Source organism: Manis pentadactyla, chromosome 9 (assembly GCF_030020395.1).
Source record: "Manis pentadactyla isolate mManPen7 chromosome 9, mManPen7.hap1, whole genome shotgun sequence".
NCBI classification, from domain to species: Eukaryota; Metazoa; Chordata; class Mammalia; order Pholidota; family Manidae; genus Manis; species Manis pentadactyla.
The window spans coordinates 44942403-44955370 of record NC_080027.1 but is presented as its reverse complement, the minus strand read 5'-3'; the positions used below and the strand labels follow the sequence as shown (position 1 = coordinate 44955370).

The following is a 12968-nucleotide window of genomic DNA, read 5'->3' as shown; positions in this document are numbered from 1 at the left end:
CCAGCCGCAGCGTGGGCCCGACTCTCGGCGCCCCCGGGACGACTGTCCGGGAAACGGGTTCGCTCACTAACCTGGGACCCGCGGCCTGGATGGGAGCCGACGAATTGCGGCTGCGGCTGCGGCTCCTGCGCCGAAAGGCCGGCGCAAGGGGCGGGCCGAGGGAGGGAGGCGGCTGGGCCCGCCCGGGAGACCAGCGCCCCGAGGGTGGGGTCGGCCTGGCCTGCAGGCCCCTAGGGCTGTTCCCCGCACCTGACCCGCAGCGAAGGCGGGGGCCGTGCCGAACACCCGAAGGCCAGGCACAGCGCTTGTAGGGAGCCTACAGTTTCCTTTAGCTTTCCCACAAACTGTCAGGGTTCCAATAACACTGTTAGTACGCCTGTACTCCACAGTAATATATTAATTAAAATATCTAGCTATACAAGTAAGGAACGATAACTATTTAGCATCATAATGGCATGTTTTGTAAAAAGATGACTAACATTTATAATTTAAGATTGCAGATGTGAAATTATATCGTGTAATTTTTACCTATATGATTAAAAAACTGTATAACTTATATAACGAAGAGTCCGTAAATGTTCTTAGGTTCTTTTGAATATGTGCAAAGCTTATGAAGATTGGAAATTGTAACTATAGGGTCTCGGTTGCACGACTCAGAAGAAAACAACTCAGAAGAAAACGAAGGCCAGAATTCCTGACCCAAGGAGGCCTAGAGGGGCCTGACCATGTCCGGGAAGGTGAGTTGGGGGAGGGGTCCCACAGGGAAGAAGGTATCCAGATAAAAGTCAGGACAGAGGGCTGGGCAATGTGGCTACTTTCAGTCAGCATAATATATTCAAAGTTCATCATGGTGTAACATGTATTAGAACTTTATTCTTTTGATGGCTGAATAATATTCCTTTGTATGCATTTTCCACATTTTGTTTATTCAGTTTTTAGACATACAATGGCATATTGTTCAGCCATCAAAAGGAATGAAGTACTGATGTAGGCAACATCATCGATGAACTTTGAAAACAGTATGCTAAGTGAAAGAAACCTATCACAAAAGATGACTTATGAGTCAGTTTTTTGAAATAGCTAAATCTGAGACAGGGACCGTGGGTGTAGTCAGAGTAGGGTGAGGGCCTCCAGAGAAAACCAGAGCAAGATAATTACAGTCAGAACAATGTAGCAATGTGCAAAGAAGTCCCTATTGAAACTCTGTGATAAGCATTACACAAAGTCAGAGTCACACTAATTCTCTAGGGTAAAGATACCACACTAGGAATATAGACATCTTCAGTGAGATCAGTTAAAACTCAAAAGGCCAGCAGCAACTTGGCCTGGAATGTTTGAGTGTTCTACAGATAAAGAAAATTGTCTCAGCATAACCCGTGACTTCACCGTATCAATTTAAATCATGACACTGTAAAATTTACCTTAGCCTGCTAAAAGGCCCAGCTTATTTTAACTGTACCTATGTGCTATATTTCCTTCTCTGATCCTAACCAAGTAATCTGCAACCTAGGAAAAAGACTAAATTACTAAGCAAGCCCAACTATAAACAGCCCAAGAAGTTAAGAAGTAAGATTCTTAACTTGCTTCAGCAAACAGGCAGCAACCCAGCCCACCTTGGGGGCAGGGTAGGTGGTCTTAATTGACATGCTCCCAGAGGGAAACTGCTATCTTGAGAAAGAATCAGAGCAGAAAATTTCTTCTATTACTCATCAAAAATGAACATTCTGGGACCACTCAACAAGTCTGCACCCCTAACCCTTTACCCTCATTTCTGAAAATCCTCAACTGTGCATAAAACCCCTAGACAATGAGCCAACCACGAACTCTCTTGTCTCCTGACATGAGCCGGGAGCTCTGTCCTCTTACTTTCTCTCTGAATAAAAGCCTGTACCTTGCTCTCCTACCTTGAGTGTTTGTGAAGCTCATTCTTTGGCTTCCTGAACAAGAACCCCAGCATCAAATCTATAGACAAAATGATTTTTGTGGTGGCCTAAGGCGCAGGGGGTGGGGAGGAGGATGAAGAAAAGGAAGAGTGATTGCTAAAAGGACACTGGCTTTTGTTAAGTGCATTGGGGGGGGTGGTGGTGGTGATGGTAATGTTCTAAAATTGATTGTGGTGATAGTGGCACAGGTTATAAATATATTTAAAAATATTGAATCATACACTTAAAATAAGTGAATTGTATGGCATGTGAATTATATTTCCACAAAGCTCTTACTTGAAAGACAGAAAGACAAAAGAAAGGAAAGGAAAGGAGAGGAGAGGGGAGGGGAGGGGAGGGGAGGGAAGGGCAGGGAAGGGCAGGGAAGAGAAAGAGAAACTGCCTTTATTTCCTGGAGTAGAAGAGAACTAGAAATGTGGGCTCTGGCCTCTCAATCTCTGCTTATCTGATGGTTCAGTCCCTTTATCTAAGGCTGCGGGAACGTATCTCCCATCTCATTTAGCTCCCTGCTTTAGGCTCTGCTGGACAATAGCCTTTACACAGCTACGTCATGGCCCAGGATCTTTTCTGTGCTTTCTTCCCAAGCTTGAGTTACACTTTAAACCTGCAGAATTCTCTACATTTCTCGACCCAACACCAGACAATTGCTGAAGTCTGGGAGGGGAGGTGAAACCCTCCACAGGGAGTGTAAAGGCCTCCAGGTTTCACAGACCTGTACCTGTACCTGCATATGCAGATCAGGACAGAACGTAAAGAAAGCATCTGGGGGTGCATGAGGGTAAAACAGGACAGAGTGGGTTGAGGAAATGTCTTGAAGGGACAGGAGGGGCCAGATAAGCCTGCTATAGGGCCAAATTCAAAATACGTCCATTCAGCCCCAGTCTGTGGTTTGGCTGGGAACTGCAGCTCCAATCAGAAAATGGGAAGAGAAAGGAATGTGTATCCCAAGCAAGGAAGGACTTTGTCGGGATCTTGAACAGCCTGTACAAAGGGCTTTGATATTACCACCGGCCAGTAGAGGAGGATACTGAGGTCTCAGCCTCAGTGATGTTTACTTTTCCTCTAAGATTTAGAAGAACAACACACCCACATCTCACTTATTAAAAATAATAAACTATGAAAGTTGAATTGAAGCATAACAGTATGATTAATAGATATTTAGTTAAGCACTGATTTTGGTTTTATAGCTTACTCTCTACCTATACCACGGAGTCAATAAGTCGTTATTTTTAGTATACAAGTCTTTCATTGTTAGTATCCACATATTTTTTGTAAGCTCTTAAAAAGTCCTGGAGTCTAACATTGTGTATTTTAAGGCAAAAAAGAGACTGGGAGAACCTGACTGGCTTGCAGAGAATAGGTGAAGTACATCTTGTCCAAAATGGAAAGGAATGTTGGGGTGATGCCCCCAGAATCAAGAGAGTGCCACTCACCTCTGCTCCAGAGAAGACCAGCCTTCCCCCAGCCTCCACATCTCCATTTGCTAGAGCAGACAACAGTGACTTCTTCTGGATTGACCTCTGATGGTACTCACCATCACTCACTGAGGATCAGTAGGGACAATGCTATTATGCATTTTATACCCATTATGTCACATGTAATAAGCTCAGGGTTCAAGATCCTTGCTCAGACCCTCAACTCCACAGGGCTCTATAAATCCAAGATTTGATTCTATATACCCTCCTCTCCAACTTCTGAAGTCCTTTACTAGGCAATCGGGCGCATAGTCAGCTATCAGCACAATTCCCTATATTATCAACTTCTTGGAATATTCTCCTTGCTTTCTTGGTCCAACAAAAGCCTGGATCTCAAGGAGAACTTGTTCATCCTCTCCCATGGTTTTTATATCCTTGGACCCATGTTGGTATTAGTTGTCATTGTTCATTTCCCTCCTTTCTCTGAAAACAAAATATAAAACCCCCAAATATAAAAATTCCTTTAATTAAACGACATCTCTCACTAACCATCCATGTCCCAGTTAACTGCTCACCCCTGGTTACTCCTCTTCTCTCTGCAGTGGTTTCTGCTCCTGGTTCTTGGTCTTTCTGTCTCTGTAATTCTCTTGTCACAATTCTTGGTGATTTCAATACTGACATAGATGATCCTTGCCTGCTCTGACCTTCAGCAGCTCCATTCAAATCTCTTCCAAAGGAAGCATGTCTTCATCCTTAGCCTCTCGCCCTCCAAAGTCAAGCTGCATGCCCTGTTATCACCAACAATTACATCTTCCTATGGCCTCCATGTCAAGTATGTCATTCTCCAGCCATCATCTGTCATGTTGACTTTCTCTCTCTAGTGCCACTGTAACAGAAAAAGCTTGGCATCTCTGCCTCCATACTCTATTTGTCTAATTTGCTGCTCTACCCTTTGGGGCAGAAATTTAAAAAAAAAAAAAAAGGGAAAAGAGCTTCTCTCAGCCCTGCAACCCTAAATGTAGGATTGTTAATTATCAGAAGTAATTTTTGTACTTAGATTTCTGCAAATAGCCCCTTACCCAAAGCTTGCTTCCACAAAGAAGATAGGGAAATATGTGTGAAAATAATGGTTACCTTGTAAAATATTTATAGGAACATCGTGACCAGACCTATGTCTACAAGAGTCAACTACCCAGGGACAGAGTTGCCCAGCTCTCCTCGGGCCCTTGCTGGCACCCAATGTCTGCAGCCTTCAGTCAGCCCCAGCCTGCTCCCCCTTTCCCTAGCATAAACGAAGCTCGAAATAAACCCTGAGTTAAGATGGTTCTTTAGGACATAAGTCTGTGATCTTAGTCTTCTGACTTTCTGAATAAAGTTGCTTTCCTTCCCCCAACAGCAACAACACCTTGTCTCCTAACATATTGGCATGTCATACGGTGAGTGGCACAAGCTTGGACTCAGTAACACCATCACTCCAATTTTTTTTATCTCACTGGAATCAAACCTAGTCCCCATCCACAGCACCCCCTTCATGTCTACACTAGTTTCCAATTTTCCCCATTAAAATTCCACTATTATAATCACTCTGCGACATGTTCATTCAGGTACTTTGCCATTCTCCACCTTCACTGCACTTCCTTAGCAAAATACCAACCCCTTTTACTTGACTCTGCTGCTTCTTTCTTCATCCAGGCAGCTGACCCTGGTTGGAAACACACACACACACACACGCACAAACACACAATTCTCACTTGAAATTCATGATCACTAACTTCAAGTGAGTCTTAAATGCCATTCCTTCTCCCATTCTCCCAGGTTCTTTTTCATCTCCTTTCTCATTAAAGGATTTAAACCAGATCCAAAATCGCAACACTTTCACAGATATAAAATAAACACATGTCAAAGATTTATTTAACTCATTAAGGAAAGAACCAGTAAGACATTAAAATCAGTTCAAATAAGAATACGACTTAAGAAATGAGGACTGAAATTGAAAGGAAAGGAGCGACACACAGCAGCAATTCACCGGAGAATTCCACTTTATTAGGGAAAGGTGCTGGGTTATATAGGAAGGGGCATGGGGTGATTGTGGTGTCACTTCTACGGGGCTGGTGGCTATTGGCTAGGTGCTGGGATTAGGGGGGCGAGGGGTGATTGGGCTTCAGGTGGCGCCGGCGGGAACCGAGGACCCTGAAGAGAAGCAGGAAGTTCACCATCTTAGGGGTGGGGGCCCTTCATTCCCCCCTTTCTCCTCTATGGGGTTGTGGACGTTGCTTTCTCTCTGACTGCTTCCTGCTGAACGGGGGTGGAGAAGGGAGTGAGGGCTTGAGGACTGGGAGGAAAGGGTTGATAGGACTCCCCACAGTAAGGACGAGTAGATGTGGACTTCTTCAGGTTGGAAATCAGTGAAGGTTCCCTGTAACCATAGGTCGAGGACTTGTTGATTCTAATGGTGCCAAGAGGATACGGGTGCCAGAAGCCAGGCGTCTGCGGCCATTGTTTCCAGGAACAGTTTCCAGCGGAGAGAGGGGTTCATCTCAGCGTGTGGTGAGGAGGTTACGTGAGGGTGAGGGATCTTCTGTGGCTAAAAGCTGGTAGTTCCTGAGTAAAAGCTGATTGAAAGTTTGATTAGAGATTTTACCAACTTGGGATTTGATAAACTTTATTATGCAAGGCAAGAAGAGACATGAGAGGAGAATGATTATTATAGGGCCTGCAATGGGCCACAGCCAGGTGAGGAAGGGGTTTGTTAGTATTGAAGAGAATGGGTTGGAATTGGAAGCAGAGTGGAGGCTGGAGGCAAAGTCGGTGAGTTTGGTAATGTCAGTTTCTACAATGCCGGATTTGTTGATGTAATAGCAGCACTCTTCCCGAAGGAAGACGCAGGTGCCGCCCTTTTCTGCTGTAAGCAGATCTAAGGCCCGCTGGTTTTGAAGGGTGACCTTAGCTAGCGAAGTGACCTGTCTTTGGAGAGAGGCCAGGGAATCATCAGTGGGTGTCAGGGCTCCCTCAAGTTTGGCGTTGAGATCTCTAATTGCCTATAGAGAGTGACCCAAGGCTCCCCCTGAAAATCCTGCCCCAATGGCTGAGGTGGCTAGGGAAATACCGACCATAATGGGAAGGAAAGCAACCCTTCTTGTGCGCAAGGGCAAGGGAGGTTGGAGCTCAAGGAATTCTGCCATGCTGTAAAGTGTAAGCTGTGGGATTAGGGTGATGAGAATGCAGGGTGTGCTGGAGTTGGGAGGCAGTGAGTTGAAAAGACTGCCATTACACCAAAAGAAGTGTTCCGGTTGCGTAAAAGTCTTAGAGCCGGAGGTAGGGGTGTAGATAGAGAGGCAGTGAAGTGCGCTGGAGGGGGTGGAGTTGGGCCTACACAGTGGTGGATGGTGAGATTGTTTGCGTATTCTGGTTCCAATAGGGTATGTCTGCCAGGGGGCGGAGAGGTTGTCCTTCTGCATGGAAGGAGTAGTTGGAAATATTAAGGGGCACGGCGGCCAGCAGTGGGCGCTGTAGTGATGCACACAAGAAACAATTGGCAGTGTTGAGGGTGTGGTTGAGAAAGATGGTGTCTTGAATGAGCTGTAACCAAGAGTAGGAGCGGGGGTAAGAAGATGAAGAGGCGCCGTCAAGAGTTTGGACAATGACTTTTTCGGAATGTCCGATATCTGATGCAACTTGAGAGATCTGGGAATGAGAGGGAACATACTCTCGAGAGATATGAAGGGTACCGTGGGAGGTCGAGGACCCCCCATAGTAAACTGAGGCTGTGACTCTGGTGGCCCATCAAGAGTTCCAGGGATCTGGGATTGATAAGGAGAATGAGCTGTTGGGATATTTTATGAAATGGTTGGAGGAGTAATACTGTGGGTACCGGGAGTTACCCATGTAGTGAATGGCGCAAGACCAGTAGGGACATCCCCCGTAGGTGTCTGGCCACTGCCTGCATGAGGCTTGTTTTTGGTCGTAGAGGAAGCAGAGGTAGGGAGAATAAAGGTAGCTGCTAGTGAACACTTCGGTGGAGGGAGGAAAGTGGAGGTATAAAGGCTCGGAGCAGCCTTTCAGAGGGCAGTCTGATGTGGCAATGAGGGCAGTAATTTTTGTTTGATGCTGTGTGTAAGTCTGTCTGACTTTGAATCGCCATACAAAGGAGGTTGGGGTGGCGGGGAAGACAATAGGAATGAGGAAAAAAAGCGAGAGAGAGCGAGGGAGCAGTAAAGGAGGAAAAAGTCATGATTCGGGTATGGGTGGCAAAGAGGGTGAACGGGATTTTGGAGGAAAGAGGACAGTAAGGTCAGGAGTCTGGAGGGAGGGAGAGTCTGTAAACTTCTGTAGGTTAAGAGATCCTTTAGGTGATGTGGGGACAGAATGGTAAGGGGCGCCCTGAATGTCAGTTTATGAACTTCCTTCTGCAAGAGCTGTCCAGTGGCTAATGCCCGTAGGCAGGGGGCCCATCCCCAAACTGTGGGGTCTAATTGCTTGGAAAGATAAGCTACTGGGGCAAAGGATGGGCCATAATGTTGGCCTAGGTCTCCTAGAGCTTGACTGGACCTCTCATGAATGTATAATGAGAAGGGCTTCGACAAATCAGGAATATGGAGAGCTGGGGCTTCCACAAGGGCTTGACGGAGCTTAATGAAGGAGTGTTGGGGTGAGGAGGATAATGGTTCTTCAGGGGGGCCCTTGCTGAGGTCGTATAGGGGTCTTGCCAACAGGGAGAAGTTAGGGATCCACGCTCTAAAATACCCAGCCAGGCCTAGAAAGGAAAGGATTTCTGTCTTGGTTTTGGGAAGGGGCAGGTCAGAGAGGAGCCGTTTTCTGTCTAAGGTAATGGACTTTCTTTGTTGAGATAGAAGGAATCCGAGGTGAGTGACAGAGGGGAAGAGATTTGAGCTTTGACAGGGATACCCAGTAACCTCTGGAAGCTAGAAGGTTAAGTAGGGAGGCAGTGTCAAGTTGAGACTGTTCCCACGAGGGACTGCAGAGTAGAAGATCGTCCACGTATTGTAATAAGGTGGACTCCGAGTGATCATGATGAAACTGTTTGAGGTCCTGAGCTAGGACCTGTCCAAAAATATGGGGACTATCTCGGAAGCCTTGTGGCAAAACTGTCCAAGTGGGTTGTTCAGAATGTCCTGTGTATGGGTCCATCCAGGTGAAGGCGAAAAAATCTTGGGAGGAGGGGTCCAGAGGGAAAGAAAAAAATGCGTCCTTGAGATCTAGGACTTAGAAGTGGGAGGCCAAGGCAGGGATGTGTGATAAAAGGGTGTATGGATTTGCGACTACGGGATGGATAGGGATGATGGCCGTGTTGATGAGGCGAAGGTCTTGGACGAGGCGGAAAGATCCGTTGGTTTTTTTAACAGCTAATATGGGGGTTATTAAATGGGGAGTGAGTGGGTCTGAGGTAATTTTTGTTTAAAAGATCTTGAATGATGGGTTGAAGGCCTACGAGGGCTGAAGTGGTTAGGGGGTATTGGGCCTGACAGATATACTGAGAGGGGTCACGTAATTTGATAGAGGCAGGAGGACATAGAGCCACGGAGGGGCTTGTAATGTCCCAAACTTTGGGATTTACAGGGTGTATGAGGGCGGACCTGGAGCTTTCATTGGGTAGAGGGGTGTCGTCGGCTATGAGGGCCATCAGAAAGGGAGTACTGGGGGCTGTGGGAGTGGATATAGTTATGGAAACATGGAGGAGAGAAAGGATGTCCCGTCCTATTAAAGGGATGGGACATTGGGGCATAACCAGGAAGGAGTGGGAGAAAGGTATGGGATTGTCTTGGATTGTGCATAAAAGGGGAGGGTTTAATGGGAAAATCTGTTTACCTCCTACCCCGACTATAGGAGTAATGGCAGGCGTGGTAGGGCCCCGGTATTCTCGCAAGACTGAGAAGGTGGCTCCTGTATCTAGGAGGAAGGAGATGGGGCGACTGTTTACTATTAAAGTAACCCTGGGCTCCTGTTTGGTGATGGAAATGGTCGGGTGAGAAGCCCCTGGGCCCCGTCAATCTTCTTCTGCCAGCCCCACTAAGGCAGGCTTAGGATGGGGGTTGTTCGTCCAGCCTCCCCTTCGGGTGGCTGGGCAATCAGACCCCCAGTGGCCCTTTTTGTGGCATCTGAGGCATGGGGTGGTAGGAGATCTGGGGGAGGGGCACGCCCTTGACCAATGTCCTTCTTTTCTGTACTTGAAACAAGCTCCTGGGGGGGGCTTGTTTGTAGAAGGGCACCCAGGTTGCGGTTTTATCAGCTGGGCCAACATTTGGAAATTGGCCTGATCAGCCTTTTGTTTACGGCATTCTTTCTCCTCGTCCCGGTTATGGAAGACTTTAAAGGCCACTGTTAGGATCTCAGTCTGTGGGGTAGCGGGGCCCTGTTCTAACTTTTTGAGTTTAGCTTTAATGTCGGGGTAGCTTTGAGCCAGGAAGTATGTCATAAGGACATGTCTCCCGTCAGGCGTTTCTGGGTCCAGGCTGGTATACTGTAATAGGGCTTGAGTGAGTCTGTCTAAGAACTCGGAGGGAGCTTCCTCCCTCCTTTGAATTATGTCTTGGAGCTTTTGAAAATTGACTACTTTACGAGCTGCCTTTTTTAGACCTGCTATTAAGCAGCAGGCGAAGTTATCTCGAGAGCGGAGACTTACGGCGGTGGGGGACTGAAGGGTTCTGGCTCAGTCTGTGGGGGAGAAACAGGTGATGGGGGCAAAGATGGAGGAGGCTCCTGGGACTTAGAGGGGGGCTGAAAGGCTCAGGCTTGATCTGCAGGGGGGTGAGGTGGGGGAGGAGATGGTGGTGGAGGAATGGGGAGGGGCTTTGTAGGAGAGGAGGGGGTAGGGAGTGGGCGGGAGGCTTCTGCGGGGGAGACGGCTTGCAGGCTAGGAGAACTTGGGGGTGGGCGGGGGGAGGAGGAGGCGGCGGCGGCGAGGGAGACGGGGGGAGGAGGTGGAAAGCTTCGGTACAGGGAATCTCCTTCCATTTTTTCAGGCGCTGGCAGTAGTTAAAGAGATCGCGAGTGATGTTAGGATCAAGAGCTCCCCCTGCGGGCCATTGGTTGTTATTGTCTGGGGGGTATGTCGGCCAATCTTGGGAGCAGTATTTACGGAGAAGTTTTGGTTTTATATAAGGTGTCAGGGAGGGGGTGGCTAGATGCTTGAGCAGGCATTCAAGAGGTGAACTTTCAGGGAGGGATGAGGAGGCTCCCATGGCTAAAGGACAGAGGAGGAGACAAACAGGGGAAGACGAACGGAGACCCTCGGACTGGGAGCAGACCGCACGGAGACAAAGGGCGTCCCCGATGACCCTTGGTGGTCTGCGGAAACTCGTATACGAGTCGGTTTCTTAGGAAGTGTGGGTCGTCACCCAGACTTCTCTAAGAAGGCAGAGTGCCGGGGTCCGAGGTACCCAGTACTAGGAGTTTTCAGCGGAAGGAGTTTTCAGCAGAAGGAACGGAAGGGGAGGGGGAGGGGGCGTTCTCATCCGCAAAGGAGTCGCCTCACTTATGGCTGTTGGAGGGGGGCCTGAGGGTCCGCCGCAGCCGTGAAGGCCTAAGGCGGGGAGAGTTCCCTCCTCGTCCCCGAGCGTCAGGGCCTTGCCGGACGATCACGGTCAATGGCGCTGCAATAGCTCAGGGAAGAGCGGCCCACCCCGGGGGAAAAGTTACCCAAAGGCCAGACAGGAGTGGTGAGTGTGAGGAGCCAGCGCCGGAAAAAGAGGACGAGGGCAAGCTGCTGCTGGTGTCGGGGGAAGACGGGGCCCAGTTGGGGTGTCCCGTCTCCCGGGTTTCAGCACCAATGAAAGGAAAGGAGCGACACACAGCAGCAATTCACCGGAGAATTCCGCTTTATTAGGGAAAGGTGCTGGGTTATATAGGAAGGGGCATGGGGTGATTGTGGTGTCACTTCTGTGGGGCTGGTGGCTATTGGCTAGGTGCTGGGATTAGGGGGGCGAGGGGTGATTGGGCTTCAGGTGGCGCCGGCGGGAACCAAGGACCCGGAAGAGAAGCAGGAAGTTTGCCATCTTATGGGTGGGGGCCCTTCAGAAATATTCTGCATTCCACACAGCTTAATGTCTACATTAACAAAATTTTACTATCGCACTGTCTTTTTCAGCGTGGTTTTGCTATTTTAGAAAGTTCCTGCCTAGGAAGATAAAAGTTTCAAATAACTTTACTATTCTACCTGGAAATTCATTTAAATGTGTATCAACTTGTTTAACACATCGGTCGATAGTATCAAACAATAGTTTACTCCCTTATCTCAAAATTCTTCAAGCCTCTTCAAAATTCAAGCTTCTTCACCTCAAAATTTTTACCTTGCTTTTTCCATCACTCCTAAACTGTTATCCTTACCCAGTCATAATCAAGCCCCTAAATTGCAAGGCCCATCTTACACAAGGCTCCAAGTTTTCACAAATATCCCACAAATAACTTTACCCTCCTCCCTTGGAAGACCGTCTCCCTTGTTGTGCTGAAATTAAACATCACTTTGTTTTAGCGACAAATCATTTATGGGATATTCTGAGGGGGCCAGTATTTGACAAATTCTTTTTCTCTACCAGACTAAAATAATCTGCATTTGCCATGAACAGGAATCGTTTGCAATGCCAGAAAGAAAATATTTGCTCTATTAACATTATCTACAATCTACAGGGTTGCAAAATAGCCTAAACTCTAGTCATTCAAAGAGAATCAAAGTAGTATACATCCTTTTAGAACTAGATAATCCTCAGACTTAGAATTCCACTGCAAAGACACCCAGGAATCTCTTGTCCCATTTCCAAGTCTTTAACAATGTTTCCTGACAATGCTTATGAAGTTTCTTTTAAGGCCCAGCTCCAGTGCCCTGGGGTTTTCAGCTAGGACGGCCAGTTGAGGAATGGGCTGGTGTTTTCTAGGCTGATGGAGGACACAGCAGCATAGGTTTACTCTTTTCCTTGGCTGACTTCACTTCTCCCAGATTCTAAAGGTGCAGCCTCTGCAGATGCTGTGGGCACAACTGGTGTTCAAGGGCACTGTTAGGAGGTCCAGGGTGAGGGCACAGGTCACTCCCTCCCTTGCTCCTCACTAGTGGCTGTTTCCTAATTCAAGCTGGTGAGATTCTGTTTGCTCCAGGGACTTGTAGGCTCTCATCTTATCCAAGACTGTTCAGACTGAGGAAGGGGAGGAGCCAAAGAATTTGTTACCAAAAGTTACCAAAGCAGTTCCCTGAAGTTTGCTAAACTGGAACAGATCCTCTAGGGTTGTTTATTCAAATCATCATTGATGTGTACAAAGATATGCAAGTAAAGTTAAAAAAAAAACTTCTCATTAATAAAAATAGCATAAATAAAGAAAGCAAAGAAGGTGACCATCAGTAGGCTTATGACACCTGGAAGCTCAAGAAAAAGAATTTCATCTAAAGTCTTTTGAATGCTTGTTCTAGGGCTAAAAAGTAAAATAATAAGGAGATTGAGGGTTTTGAGGCTTGGAAACATGGGAAGGACTGTCCTAGGTTTTTCTTTTCACAGTTCTTTCTTTCATTTAAAATTTTTTAATGTTGAGGTATATACAATTAAATGCACAAATCTTAGTGTATAGCTTGATGAATTTTGTCATGTGTATATACTCATCTAACCCT

General features: G+C 47.2%; 1 protein-coding gene across 2 annotated transcripts in view; it reads right to left on the bottom strand.

The window, feature by feature from the left end:
• Window positions 1-12968, bottom strand: part of LOC118933075 (tripartite motif-containing protein 6) — a 162945-nt gene that overhangs the window by 30260 nt on the left and 119717 nt on the right. The window contains exon 1 of one of the 2 annotated variants that reach the window (XM_036927048.2): window positions 72-219. The exons of the other annotated variant lie outside the window; for it this stretch is intronic. The gene's annotated coding sequence lies outside the window, so the exon portion shown is untranslated. Of the gene's footprint in view, window positions 1-71; window positions 220-12968 lie in introns of those variants that run through there. 2 annotated transcript variants of the gene reach the window in all.